Source organism: Theropithecus gelada, chromosome X (assembly GCF_003255815.1).
Source record: "Theropithecus gelada isolate Dixy chromosome X, Tgel_1.0, whole genome shotgun sequence".
Taxonomy (NCBI): Eukaryota; Metazoa; Chordata; class Mammalia; order Primates; family Cercopithecidae; genus Theropithecus; species Theropithecus gelada.
Genome location: NC_037689.1, coordinates 121,529,549 through 121,543,754, shown reverse-complemented (window position 1 = coordinate 121,543,754; position 14,206 = coordinate 121,529,549). Strand labels below are relative to the sequence as shown.

At 39.2% G+C, this 14,206-nt stretch overlaps 1 protein-coding gene and 1 pseudogene across 6 annotated transcripts in view; one reads left to right on the top strand and one right to left on the bottom strand.

Moving 5' to 3' along the window:
- STAG2 (stromal antigen 2) overlaps positions 1 to 14,206 on the bottom strand; it is a 135,030-nt gene that overhangs the window by 109,825 nt on the left and 10,999 nt on the right. The window lies entirely within an intron of this gene.
- On the top strand, positions 10,381 to 11,127 carry LOC112615421 (annotated as a pseudogene). Its single transcript, XR_003117356.1, has one exon. The product of XR_003117356.1 is annotated as a transcription factor BTF3 pseudogene (transcript).

Below are 14,206 nucleotides of genomic sequence, written 5' to 3'. Positions count from 1 at the left end.
AAACTAAAACTATCGTGGAATCATTGCTACTATTACATTTGATTAAAGCACATAATGACCAGCCAGGGGAACAAAGTAAGACACCATCTCTACAGAAAATAAAATAATATTAGCCAGGGGTGGTGGCAGACATCTGTAGTCCCAGCTACTCAGGAGGCTAAGGCAGGAGGATCCCTTGGGCACAGGAGGCCAAGACTACAATGAGCTGTGATCACACCACTACACTCCAGCCTGGATGAAAAAGCGAGACCTTGTTTCAAAAAAAAAGGAATAAAAGGTTGTCTTAACTTGTGAAGATAACTCATCAGAAGAAAACATGCTAATAATGAGTTCAGACATAGTTAAATACAGCGCAAAAAAAAAAGGTATTTAATGAGCTTCAGACTATTTTTTAATTTTAGCTCCAATTTCTTATATTCTATAGTAATACTGACAAGTCTCTCAGGTCTCAAAACTTTCTCCTGCTTCATAGACTGATTTTTAAAAATCTGACTGATAGGTTCAGAAATGTAGTTATATTCACAACTAGGACTAAATTTATTTATAAATATTTTAATCAGAAGTTGGGCACGGTGGCTCGTGCCTGTAATCACAACACTTTGGGAGGCCAAGAAGGGCAGATAGATTGCTTGAGCTCAGGAGTTCGAGACCAGCCTGAGCAACATGGTGAATCCTTCTCTTTACCAAAAATACAAAAAATTAACCAGGTGGGGTGGCACGTGCCTGTGTGCCCAGCTACTCCAGAAGCTGAGGTGGGAGGATCACTTGAGCCCGGGGAGGCAGAAGCTGCAGTGAGTTGAGATCACTCCAGCCTGGGTGACAGAGTGAGACCTCATCTCAAAAAAAAAATTAAAATTAAATAAAATATTTTAATCAGTATCCAGATAAAGCACTAAATTAAATCATTCAACAAATATTTCTTGAGACCCTGCTAAATATCAGGCACTATTAGAGACACCACCTTTACAACATTGAAGAAAGAAGTTTTTGCCCCCATGGAGCTTAAAGTCTATTGAGGGGGAAGAAAAATAAGAAAATACCAAGCACTGGTAAATGTTAACATGAAAATAACACAAGATGATTATGCTGAAAGGGGAACAGGGCTCTCCATTCACTACATTTAAATGTAATGTAACGTGTAGATCATTTTCAGCAAAACTATAAATAATATATTCTATCTTCCTAAATAAGTCAATCTATAAAGGACGTTTGAAAATTATTTTTTTTGGCCAGGCACAGTGGCTCATGCCTGTAATCCTAGCACTTTGGGAGGCTGAGGCTGGCGGATCACCTGCGGTCGGGAGTTCGGGACCAGCCTGATCAACATAGAGAAACCCCGTCCCTACTAAAAACACAAAATTAGCCGGGCATGGTGGCTCATGCCTGTAATCCCAGCTACTCGGGAAGGCTAAGGCAGGCAAATTGCTTGACCCTGGGAAGCAGAGGTTGCAGTGAGCCAAGATCACGCCATTGTACTCCAGCCTGGGCAACAAGAGCGAAACTCCGTCGCAAAAAAAAGAGAAGAAAATTATTCTTTTTCTGACATAGGTTAGAGGGAAAAAAATTAACTGCTGTATAGAATGTTTTCATTTGCCCCTAACTCCTCTTTCTACACCTGGAAAACTTTTCACCACTAAGTTGTTAGTGTCTCTTTAACCACTCTAAAGTTAGCCAGTCCAGAACATTCTCAGATATCATAAAGGATATCTTTTTCCATAGGTTCTGCAATGCCTTGGTACTGACAAATCCCCAAAAGGAGAATACTATGGACTTCCTACCCGGAAGTAGTTTATGTAGACTACTACCACCTGGCATAACAATAAATACAATTATGTAATTATTTTTCAAAAGAATGATGTCAAACAGCCAATTTTACTTTATCCATCCGGCTCATGACTATAAATAACCATTACTATCAAGAAGCAGGCTAAGCTACTAATAAAAATCTCATTTCACTATAGGCTTCACCGCTAAAAAGATTACACTACAGTAAGAAAAAAAAAACATCTGGGCTCCTCTTCCCACTGATTCTCTCATACTCTATTTACAAAACACTTGAACTCAGCTCATCCACGAATTGGCTATCCACTGAATGCAACTTAGCACTACTAGGCTAAACAAGAGGATGGATAGATTACTTCAGGTTTCCTAAGCAGTAAATTGAAATGAACTAGGAGAACCACAAATAAGGTGAACAGAGATTACAAAATACACAAATTCAATTTAAAAGAATTAGATACATCTACTTAATACTAAAAAAAAAAAAAAAAAGTGCTAGTAATTTACTAAAAACTACTGTATACTCATAAGACCCTTTCAGGTTAAACTTAAGTTTGTCGGTCACATTCACAATACCTTGCTGAAAAACAAGGGGAAATATTAATTTCAGCTAGTAATCAAAGAAATGCAAATTAAAGAAATCTGAGGAACTGCACGGAGTGTTTAAAATAACATCTCGCAAGCAAGGATAATGTGGGTTACCATGTATCACAGCACTGGTGGCACTGTAAAATCAGTACAACCCTATTAGAAAACAATATAACTTCAGTTACCAAGAGCTTTAAAAATGTTCATGCTGACTGACAGCATGATTCCAACTGCTGGACACAATTAGGGAAAAAGATAAAGCCACTTGTAGAAGTACTGCTACCTAAAAATGAGGATAAAGAAACAGACAAATGTACAAGGAAAGTAGTTGGTTTTGGTTTATGATACAGCAAAAAAAAAAAAAAAAAAAAGACAAAAGTCTGTATAGCCCTGCCTCACATCACATTCAAAAGTAAATTCGGGCCAGGCACGGTGGCAAGAACCAGGGCAAGAACCAGGCCCCTCTTTTTCACTACTACATCCCCAGTGCTTAGCACAGTGCCTGCCATATACTAGGTACTCAAAATTTGTGGAGCAATTCCACTTCTGGGTATATACACAAAAGAATCGACAGCAGTGACTTGAACAGATATATTTGTACACCAATGTTCCTGTCACCATTATTCATGCTTGAATAATGGCTATAATAGCCAAAAGGTATAAGTAACCCAAGTATCTGTCAACTGATGAGCAGATAAGCAAAATATGGTATATACATACAATGGAATATTATTCACTTTTAAAAAGGAATGAATTTTGATAAACGTTACAACATGTATCACCTAGAACACATGCTAAATGAAACAGCCACAAAGGACAAATATTGTATCATTCCACTTATACCAAATACCTAGAATAGTCAAATACAAAGAAAGCAGAACAGTGATTACCAGGGGTTGGGAGGTGGGAGGCAGCGAGGGAAGGAGGGAGGAACAAGGCACTATTGTTTAATGGGTACAGTTTTATTATGAGATGGTAAAAAAAGTTCTGGATATGAATGATGACAATGGTTGCACAACAATGTAAATGTTCTCAATGCCACTGAACTGTATACTTAAAATGGTTACAATGGCAATTTTTATATATATTTTACCAAAATTAGATTTAAAAACCTTCTGGAATGAGGAAAGTAGAATTATGAGTGGTTTTTCATATTGATAATAATTCTCTGTAAAATATTATCTCAAGAAGCAGAAAAATGAAGTGATTTTATAAGACACTCATCTCCAGCATTATTCCTACCCAAGTTAGCTTTTACACAAAACTTAAAGAAACTAAAGTAGTTGCCTACACACTTATTTCACATGAAGTACAGAAGGAAAAAAGAAAAAAGTTTTTCCTTTCAAAATAGACTCCAGAAATTCCAATCATATTTTTCAGAGCTATTCTGAAGAGGACATCAAATTGCAGTATTGCTTTATCCTAATACTATTTGCATATTTAAGTACAATCAATTATTTGATCAGCCACACTAACACCAATGTCGCATGTAAAATAATTCCAATACAATTTTATTTGACTTTGTAGAATTCAATAAAGCCAAATATGCCTTCCCTTCCTGTCCCTGACCACTTCCCAGCTTAAACCTATTATTTGTAACCTGGGACCCAGTGTGGGAGAAGAACGCAATTCCCAAGAGATGCGACAAAGAAAACAATCTACATAAGGGTAATTGTTGATTATATCAGCTTTAAAGATAATTTTAACTTGACATAATTGGAAGAACAGTTTTTATACTGTATACAATTTAAAAGCATCTCCCAGATGGGAGAACATGCCATCTGGATTCTTTTCAAATTTGAGATGCTTATGGATTGTATGCTATATTATCCTAAATTTTCTCCTACCTCTTTGACCACTCTTATCAGTGATCCTACTTCTTCCTCCTGCCAAGTTAAGCATGATGTTTTCACCTCTGACCCTTCGGCTCTTTATTTCTAATCACCCCCACCAAAAGCCAATGTACACTATGCATAATGATCCCAAAAAAATCTCCTGCTCTTATCTCTGCTGAACCACAGTTACATAATATCAACTTAAGGTTGATATATCTAAAATCCAATGTCTCTCTCTCTCCAAAATCAGCTTGCATTTGGATGCAAGAGTATAGTAAAATATTATTACTACTATGTTCCAACTACATATATTATTGCAAGAAATGTTTTGAGAAGCAGAAACAAAGAAAAGGGTATGCATTCCAAGACGTCAGAAAAACTATGTGCTATCAAAATATTAAGTATTAACCAAAACATAATTATTGAAAGTTTCAGTACAACACATTTTAAAAATATACACACATATTTATGTACCTAGAAACGTACGTATGTATGTTATCTCCTACTAAATTATAAATGGCAAAGCTAGGATCCCCCTGCTCAAAGCTAACCCTCTGCTTCACATCAAGCTCCATGCTGTGATCATCACAAATACACTATAAATGGTCACTCAAAGAATCTTTAGGCAAAATGAGGGGTTGCAAGTTAAGTAAGAAGCAGCAGCTTTAAGAGACCTGTACTAACAGATAAAAGGCTCTACAGAACATAGAAGCTGAGCTGAAGGCATATACTCCTCCTGGAACTCAAGGCAATTCATGAGAATAGGCCTCTAAAAACTACAGGAGACTCGATTGCCTCCCAGTTCCCAACCAAAATAGGCCCAAACACCTGCCACAGCATTTCCCTTCTAAGGAATGCCCATTTTGGTTGTTAAATATGAAATTAGTTTACTTCAGGATCAGCTTGCAAATAAGTCCAGCGTATCTATCTCTGGATGCCACATAAGCATTAGCTCAACAAATATTACATACTTACTACACTCCAAGCACTGTTCTAGGTGCTGGGGTTAAAGCAATGTAAAGGCAGCTGACAAATATCCTTCCTCTCACTTAACATTCCAGATTGGGGAAAAAGACAACTCATGTAAATGTATGTTTGATGGTAATATTAAGCAAAATAAACTGAAAAAGGAGGGCTGGAAAAGCAAGGGATATTATTTTATATGTAATGGCCAAGGAATGTTCCACTGAAAGGGTAATAGTTGAGCAAAATATCCTGGAGAAATGAGTAACCCAGTCAGGCAGAGGGATCAGCAAGTACAAAGGCCACAAAGTAAAAACCTACTTGAGCAAATTACTGAATTTCTTTAGGTTGTTTTCTCATCCATAAAACGGGTATAATATCCCCTATCATGTAATAACTAAAGGTAATATATTACCTCAGGTATTTGACACATGCAATGTACTCAACAAATGGAATTACTGAGCTATCTGGGGGGCCTATCATGCCAGCAAAACCCTCAGCCTATTATCTGGCACACAGAAAAATCCCAGAAAAAGTAAAGGTTGAGTATCCCTTATCCAAAATGCTTGGGACCAAAAGTGCTTCAAATATAAATATTCCAAAATCCAAGTATTAATATTGTTTGGATTTGGGATTATTTGCATTACACTTAGCAGTTGAGCATCACATATCCAAAATGTTATTTGTATTATACTTACCAGTTGAGCATCCCATATCCAAAATGTTCCAATGAATATTTCTTTGGAGCATCATGTGGATGCTTAAAAGGTTTCAGATTTTGGAGGATTTTGGATTTGGGGTGCTCAACCTGTATTATTATAGTCTCTATAAATAACCTATAAGGCAAATAGGATTACTTACAGCTGGGAAAACTTGAGGATTAGAGATTTGCCCAATCCTCTGCTATCCCCTAAAATTCCTATAAGGATGCACAAACATACTCCACAATTAAATAGAGGACTTAAAAGTACACTGCCAAGATGAAGAAACCACTCCCATTATTGTCCACTGATCAGCAGTATGGCAGTGTAGCATTAAGAACTCAGGAACAGAAAACCAAACACCACATGTTCTCACTTGTAAGTGGGAGCTGAATGATGAGAACACATGGACATATGGGGGGAAACAACACACACTGGGGCTGTGGGGGAGGGGCAGAGCATCAGGAAGAATAGCTAATGGAAGCTGGGCTTAATACCTAGGTGATGGGATGATCTGTGCAGCAAACCACAGGTTTACCTACTACGTTAACAAACCTGGCCATGTACCTCTGAACTTAAAGTAAAAAAAAATTAAAAATAAAAAATAACTCATTAGTGGCCAGGCACGGTGGCTCACGCCTGTAATCCCAACACTTGGGAAGCCAAAGCAGCCGGGTCGCTTGAGCCTACGAGTTCAAAACCAGCCTAAGCAATATGGTGAGACCCCATTTCTGCAAAAAACATGAAAATAAGCTGGGCTTGGTGGAATGCACTTGTAGTCCCAGTTACTCAGGAGGCTGAGGTAATAGTATCACTTGGGCCCAGAAAGTCAAGGCTGTAGTGAGCCGTGATCGTGCCACTTACACTCCAGTCTCAGCAACAGAATGAGACCCTATCTCAAAAAAAAAAAAAAAAAAAAAAAACTTGGGAACCAGATTGCCTGGGTTCACATTAAGGCTCCAACACTTCCTAAGTATGTGTGTGCTTAGAAAAAGTTTAGGCTCACTATGCCTCCATTTCCTCACACACAAACAGAAAATAATAATAGCAACAACACCTCACAGGCTTGTAGGGAAATTTAAATGCATTAATTTTTCTATTTTTTTCATTATTTTTAAAAGAAATGTTTCTGAGTCATAAAATGGATTAATTTTTGAAATCACTTCTATTTCAGTGCCTCACAAATAAGGTTGTCTACTCTTAGCAGTAATAGCATAAAAGTAAAATAAGGAAATCACCATCAAAACATTTCTACTTTTTATGAAGAACTATAGAAACTGTAAAGATACTGGAGGAAAAAAACAAAAAGCAGCACAAAAGGGAGGCTGGAATATGAAAACCAAAACACAAACTGGAATCATAATGCTGCCTAACCTAGACCAGTTTACCTGAACAGATTATTCTTATTAGAATTATTGTTCTTTACTATGGAGACAATGCTTTAGATTAACATTTTGTTTCAAAGTTTATTTTCTAAAAAGGTTAATTCCTTAAAATTAATTCAGATACCACTTTACTCAAGATTACAACAGTACAGTATAAGAAACTTTATCATCAGTACAGTGTAAGAAACTTTATCATCTCCCTGCGACTAAGCGTTTTCTAGCTGCTACTTGATGTTTATTATAAAACATGAAACATATCACATGCAACTTTAAACATCCATTAGCTCTCGGTTGAAAATAAGCTTTTCTCCTACTTAATCCCCCAAAAGGTTCCTGATCACTATGAGAAGTTTAACTTCCTCCTCTGTCTTTTCCATTTAGAGTTCTTGTATCCTTTTTATTCTCTTTCCCCAAGGAAAGTATCACTATGAAATCTATAAATCATCCCACTGGGAGGCAGTGTATCACCATGTAAAGAAGTGTTCTAGAATTAGGCAGAACTGGATTCAAAAAGTAAGCTTGGCCACTTATTAGCTGAGTGATCTTGGGCAAGTCTCTTAACAATTCGGAACCTCAGTAAATGACCTCAACTAAGAAACAAAAAATTAAATGTTAGGGAACCTAGTACAACTTGTCATATAGTAAGAAAATGCTATAAGTGGTATCCTGTCGATACAAACATTATCATTAATGCAAAACCAACTATAGGAAACTATTTTTCTTCCAACATCAGCTTTTAAATATGAATACCAATAATGCAATTATAATGCAGGGTTACATTTCTTTAAAAAAAATCGAAGGTTTCAATTCAATTACCATTTGAGAACCTGTATAATATACACTGTACAATGAAACAAGGATTCAAAATCAGATGAAAACAGTTCCTAGACTGAAAAGTTTAATCTTGTTATAAGTGATAAATCTGGATATTTGCCAATATTGTACATTCAAACACTATATATACATACATGCACACATAATTGCCTCAAGTTAGAAATCTTTCTTTTTTTAAATTTAATTTCATCTTTTTTTTTTTAAGAGAAAGAGTCACTGTCACCCAGGCTGTAGTGCAGTGGCACGACCTTGGCTCACTGCAGCCTCAACCTCCTGGGCTCAAGTAATCCTCCCATCTCAGCCTCCCAAGTTGCTGAGACTACAGGTGTACACTGCCACGCCTGGCTAATTTTTGAATTTTTGGTAGAGACAGGGTCTTGCTATGTTGCCCAGGCTGGTCTGGAACTCCTGGGCTCCTGTCTCTGCCTCCCAAAGTGCTGGGATTATAGGTGTGAGTCACTGCTCCTGGCAGAAACCTATTTTTCTGTAGTAACTTAGAAAACTGCTTCAGTCTAACTTGAAAGGATTAGCAACGGAATATCCTATTATAGGAACTTTTCTTTTTTTTTTTTATTTTTTTTTGAGACGGAGTCTCGCTCTGTCACCCAGGCTAGAGTGCGGTGGCCGGATCTCTGCTCACTGCAAGCTCCGCTCCCGGGTTTACGCCATTCTCCTGGCTCAGCCTCCCGAGTAGCTGGGACTACAGGCGCTCGCCACCTCGCCCGGCTAGTTTTTTGTACTTTTTAGTAGAGACGGGGGTTTCACCGTGTTAGCCAGGATGGTCTCGATCTCCTGACCTCGTGATCCGCCCGTCTCGGCCTCCCAAAGTGCTGGGATTACAGGCTTGAGCCACCGCGCCCGGCCTATTATAGGAACTTTTCTAATAAAATCCCATATTGTCCAAATGATCCCTCTGAAATTTTTCAAGTATATTTAGAATACCCAAATATGAATATAACTACTGAATATTCCTCAATGAATAGTAGCACTTTATGCAATGATATTTAACCAAAACTCAGAAAGTACATATATGGCAGGGCGCAGTGGCTCATGCCTGTAATCTCAGCACTTTGGGAGGCCAAGGTGGGCGGATCACCTGAGGTTGGGAGTTCAAGACCAGCCTGACCAATATGGAGAAACCCCGTCTCTACTAAAAGTACAAAATTAGCCGGACATGGTAGCACATGCCTGTAATCCCAGCTACTCGGGAGGCTGAGGCAGGAGAATTGCTTGAACCCAGGAGGCAGAGGCTGCAGTCCAGCCTGGGCAACAAGAGCGAAACTCCGGCTCAAAAAAAAGTACATATACTCACAACTGGAAAAATCCATTTGTAATTGACAAGTTTGCTTTTCAAAAACATACCTTCATGCTTCTGTTTCCCTGCCAGCCATGACTACCACCACTTCCTCAATTCTCCTGCCAGGAGTAAAGTCTGAGGAATGTCTTTTGGCCTGAATGAGTGGTGGAAACAGGGAGGGACATATCCCAAAGGAAAAAATATTATGGTTTTGCTAATAATATTTCCTACACTTTATCTTCTTCTTTATAATAGTGTAGAAGGGAAATTCTCAAAGGTTCATGTTCCTATCTTTAATACTATTTCTTTAGACCACAAAAAAATGCCTCTAGTTTTGTAAGAAGATATTAAACACATTCTTTGTAATAATATTTAGCCACCATAAAGTTTGCAAGTTAGGTACAAGGCAGTAGACACACTGGTGAGTGCAAAAATTCTCCTTGCTTTTGAAAGGAGAAAAAGGTTGGAAATCTAAGGAAAAAGATTATCATATTTCCCAATCCTGAAATGGAAGTACTTCAAGTATACCAAACCTCAATCATTTTATATGATGGGTGTGTGGGCGAGTGAATGAAATGAAAATCAAATACTAGGCCAGGTGCGGTGGCTCATGCCTGTAATCCCAGCACTTTGGGAGGCCAAGGCAGGTGGATCACGAGGTCAGGAGTTCGAGACCAGCCTGACCAACATGGTGAAACCCCGTCTGTACAAAAAATACAAAAATTAGCCAGGCGTGGTGGCACGCACCTGTAATCCCAGCTACTCAGGAGGCTGAGGCAAGAGAATCGCCTGAACCCAGGAGGCAGAGGTTGCAGTGAGCCAAGATCACGCCACTGCACTCCAGTCTGGGCAACAGAACAAGACTCCATCTCAAAAAAAAAAAAAAGAGCTGCCATCTTGCGTCCCCGTGTGCGTGTGCCTGATCTCAGCTGGTCCACCCAAGATCCCCTGAGCACCAACCCTAGTCCCCCGCGCGGCCCCTTATTCGCTCCGACAAGATGAAAGAAACAATCATGAACCAGGAAAAAACTCGCCAAACTGCAGGCACAAGTGCGCATTGGTGGGAAAGGAACTGCTTGCAGAAAGAAGAAGGTGGTTCACAGAACAGCCACAGCAGATGATAAAAAACTTCGGTTCTCCTTAAAGAAGTTAGGGATAAACAATATCTCTGGTATTGATGAGGTGAATATGTTTACAAACCAAGGAACAGTGATCTACTTTAACAACCCTAAAGTTCAGGCATCTCTGGGAGCAAACACTTTCACCATTACAGGCCATGCTGAGGCGAAGCAGCTGACAGAAATGCTACCCAGCATCTTAAACCAGCTTGGTGCAGATAGTCTGACTAGTTTAAGGAGACTGACCGAAGCTCTGCCCAAACAATCTGTGGATGGAAAAGCACCACTTTGCTACTGGAGAGGATGATGATGATGAAGTTCCAGATCTTGCGGAGAATTTTGATGAGGCTTCCAAGAATGAGGCAAACTGAATTGAGTCAATTTCTGAAGATAAAACTTGAAGAAGTTACTGGGAGCTGCTATTTTATATTATGACTGCTTTTTAAGAAATTTTTGTTTATGGATCTGATAAAATCTAGATCTCTAATATTTTTAAGCCCAAGCCCCTTGGACACTGCAGCTCTTTTCAGTTTTTGCTTATACACAATTCATTCTTTGCAGCTAATTAAGCCGAAGAAGCCTGGGAATCAAGTTTGAAACAAAGGTTAATAAAGTTCTTTGCCTAGTTAAAAAAAAAAAAGAAGAGGGTATCAACCTTTGGGTAACAGTAATTGCATATATAAGATGATCATGGGGCCGGGCACAGTAGCTCACGCCCGTAATCCCAGCACTTTGGGAGGCCAAGACGGGGGTTATCACTTGAGCTCAGGAGGTCAACACAAGCCTGGCCAACACAGTGAAACCCTTTCTCTACTAAAAATACAAAAATTAGCCAGGTGTGGTGACGAGTGCCTGTAATCCCAGCTACTTGGGAGGCTGAGGCAGGAGAATTACTTGAACTCGGGAGGTAGAGGTTTCAGTGAGCCAAGATTGCACCACTACATTCCAGCTTGGCCAACAGAGTAAGGCTCTGTCTCAAAAAAAAAAAAAAAAAGATGATGATCATGGGCTCTTTTAACTTAGTTTATTAACAACCAACTGCCAAAAACTGAAGCATTCCAAGGCTACGTTAAAGCCCTCAGTTGTTTTGTATGTTTTCTCAGTTGTTATTTTTCCCCTAAAGTTTTTCAGTGAAGCCCTAATTGTTCAGTATTTGTCACTAATCTCAAATTAGGAACACAATGTCAAAACTGCATTGATGGCTGGTTTTAGCCCAATATTCTTTAATGTAGAGTAAACCCAATACACAGTATTTCAATAGGTATTTTTTAACACTTCTGTAGCGACAAAGTCCAACTGACTATATTCCCTAAGGGCAGAGACTACATAATCTAGTTTACCATTGTATATCCCATCTTTCATAGGTACATTTTTTTTTTTTTTGAGACGGAGTTTCACTCTTGTCACCCAGGCTAGAGTGCAATGGCGCAATCTCAACTCACTGCAACCTCCACCTTCCAGGTTCAAGCAATTCTCCTGCCTCAGCCTCCCAAATAGCTGGGACTACAGGCATGCGCCACCATGCCAAGCTAATTTTGTATTTTTAGTAGAGACGGGGTTTCTCCATGTTGCTCAGGCTAGTCTTGAATTCCCGATCTCAGGTGATCTGCCCACCTCAGCCTCCCAAAGTGCTGGGATTACAGGCGTGAGCCACCACTCCCGGCCTATTTTTTTTTTTTTTTTTTTTTTTTGAAACGGAGTCTTGCTCTGTTGCCAGGCTGGAGTGCTGTGGCGCAATCTCAGCTCACTGCAATCTCAGCCTCCCGGGTTCAAGCAATTCCCCTGCCTCAGCCACCCGAGTAGCTGGGACAACACGCGCGCGCCACCATGCTAGGCTCGTTTTTTGTATTTTAGTAGAGATGGGGTTTCACCATGTTGGCCAGGATGGTCTCGATCTCCTGACCTCATGCTCTGCCTGCCTCAGCCTCCCAAAGTGCTGGGATTATAGGCACGATGAGCCACCGCACCCAGTCCCCCATAAGTACTTTAAATACCAGCTGATTTTAACAGCCCTAGAGAAACTTATGAAATGCATGTATACAGTTTGAACATAATTTGAGAGGGTTCACAAATCTCTATCCCACCCATGGACCCCAGCTTAAAAACCACCAATATAGTACATTTAAAATCCAACTGCATTTCTTTAATTTTATTTTACTACTGTTTTTTGTTTTTTGAGTGGGGGTCTCACTCTATCACCCAGGCTGGAGTACAATGTCACGATCTCAGCTCACTGCAACCTCCGCCTCCCAGGCTCAAGTGATCCTCCCACCTCTGCCACCTGAGTAGCTGAGACCACAGGTGAGCGCCAACGCACCAGGCTGATTGGGTTCTTTTTTTTTTTTTTTTGTATTTTTGGTAGAGGGGGCGTTTTACCACGTTGTCCAAGCTGGTCTCGAACTCCTGAGCTCAAGCGATCCACCAGCCTCAGCCTCCCAAAATGCTGGGAATACAGAAATGAACCACCTAGCCCAGCCCATTAATCTTATATAATAAATCAAATCTCCCCAAAATAACCTTTTGTCTCCCATAGTCACTACACAGACCACAAATTCCTTTATATGGTCAGAAATGCAGTCCCCCTTCAAGCTATATCTTGTCTCATAATGGTTTCAATTAACTAAATAAAAGACCTTAAAAATTAAACGGACCTATTTAATGATAGTGACACCAACAAAACCTCCAAACGTCAACCAGCTAGGGGGAAAAAAAAACACAAATTACTCAATGAACTATTAAAATAGCCAAGTATGAAAACAAAACTGGAAGTGCCCTTAAGATCAGATACTACCATTCACTCCCACTCAAAGGAAAAAAAAAAAAAAAAGATCTTAGTTTACAATATAGTTGTTTCCACAATTGTGCCAAAATCACTTCTCTACATTTGAATTCACCTTCAGTAATATTTTTTGAGGTGACAGCACAAGCATAAACAGGCCAGAAACATAAAATAGCTTTAAAAATCGCAATAAAAGAGGAATATTTATTTTAAGAAATGACATATCAACCTCTATAAGACTTAACTCTCAAACTATGCTACAGAATCAGTTTACCTTCAAAAGTCTCTAAACTGAATATTTTTCTTTCTTTTATAGTAACACTTCTCCCTAGTCACAAAAGGATTCATCTTCTTTCTACTGTCTTCTCAGAAAAAATTTCCACAATCCACATTTCTTCCTAAGAAAATGGTAAAGGGAACCTGAATAATACGTACTGGTTATCTTAGAGTTTTGTTTTAACTTAGGTGGCCCTCAGGAAAGTTGCTTTTCAACATTAAGACAATATAATCACCTCAGTCTAACAGCCACCTGAAAAAAATTCAACTGGAAATTCTCCTGGATTTTAAAAAAAAACACTATCTTGTCTTTTTACTATTGACCATGTACCAATAAAAACTCCCCCAAAAGGGTAAAAGTAAACAAACTCCCAGAATATGGCAATTTAAAATAATTTAAATCACTTTCATTCCCACGGAAATCCCTACAGGTCTTATTTTATTTTAGAGACAGAGTCTCGCTCTGTCGCCCAGGCTGGAGTGCAGTGACACGATCTCAGCTCACTGTAACCTCCACCCCCAGGTTCAGGGGGTTCTCCTGCCTTAGCCTCCCAAGAAGCTGGGATTACAAGCACACGCCACCACACCTGGTTAATTTTTATGTTTTTGGTAGAGATGGGGTTTCACCATGTTGGCTAGGCTGGTCTTGAA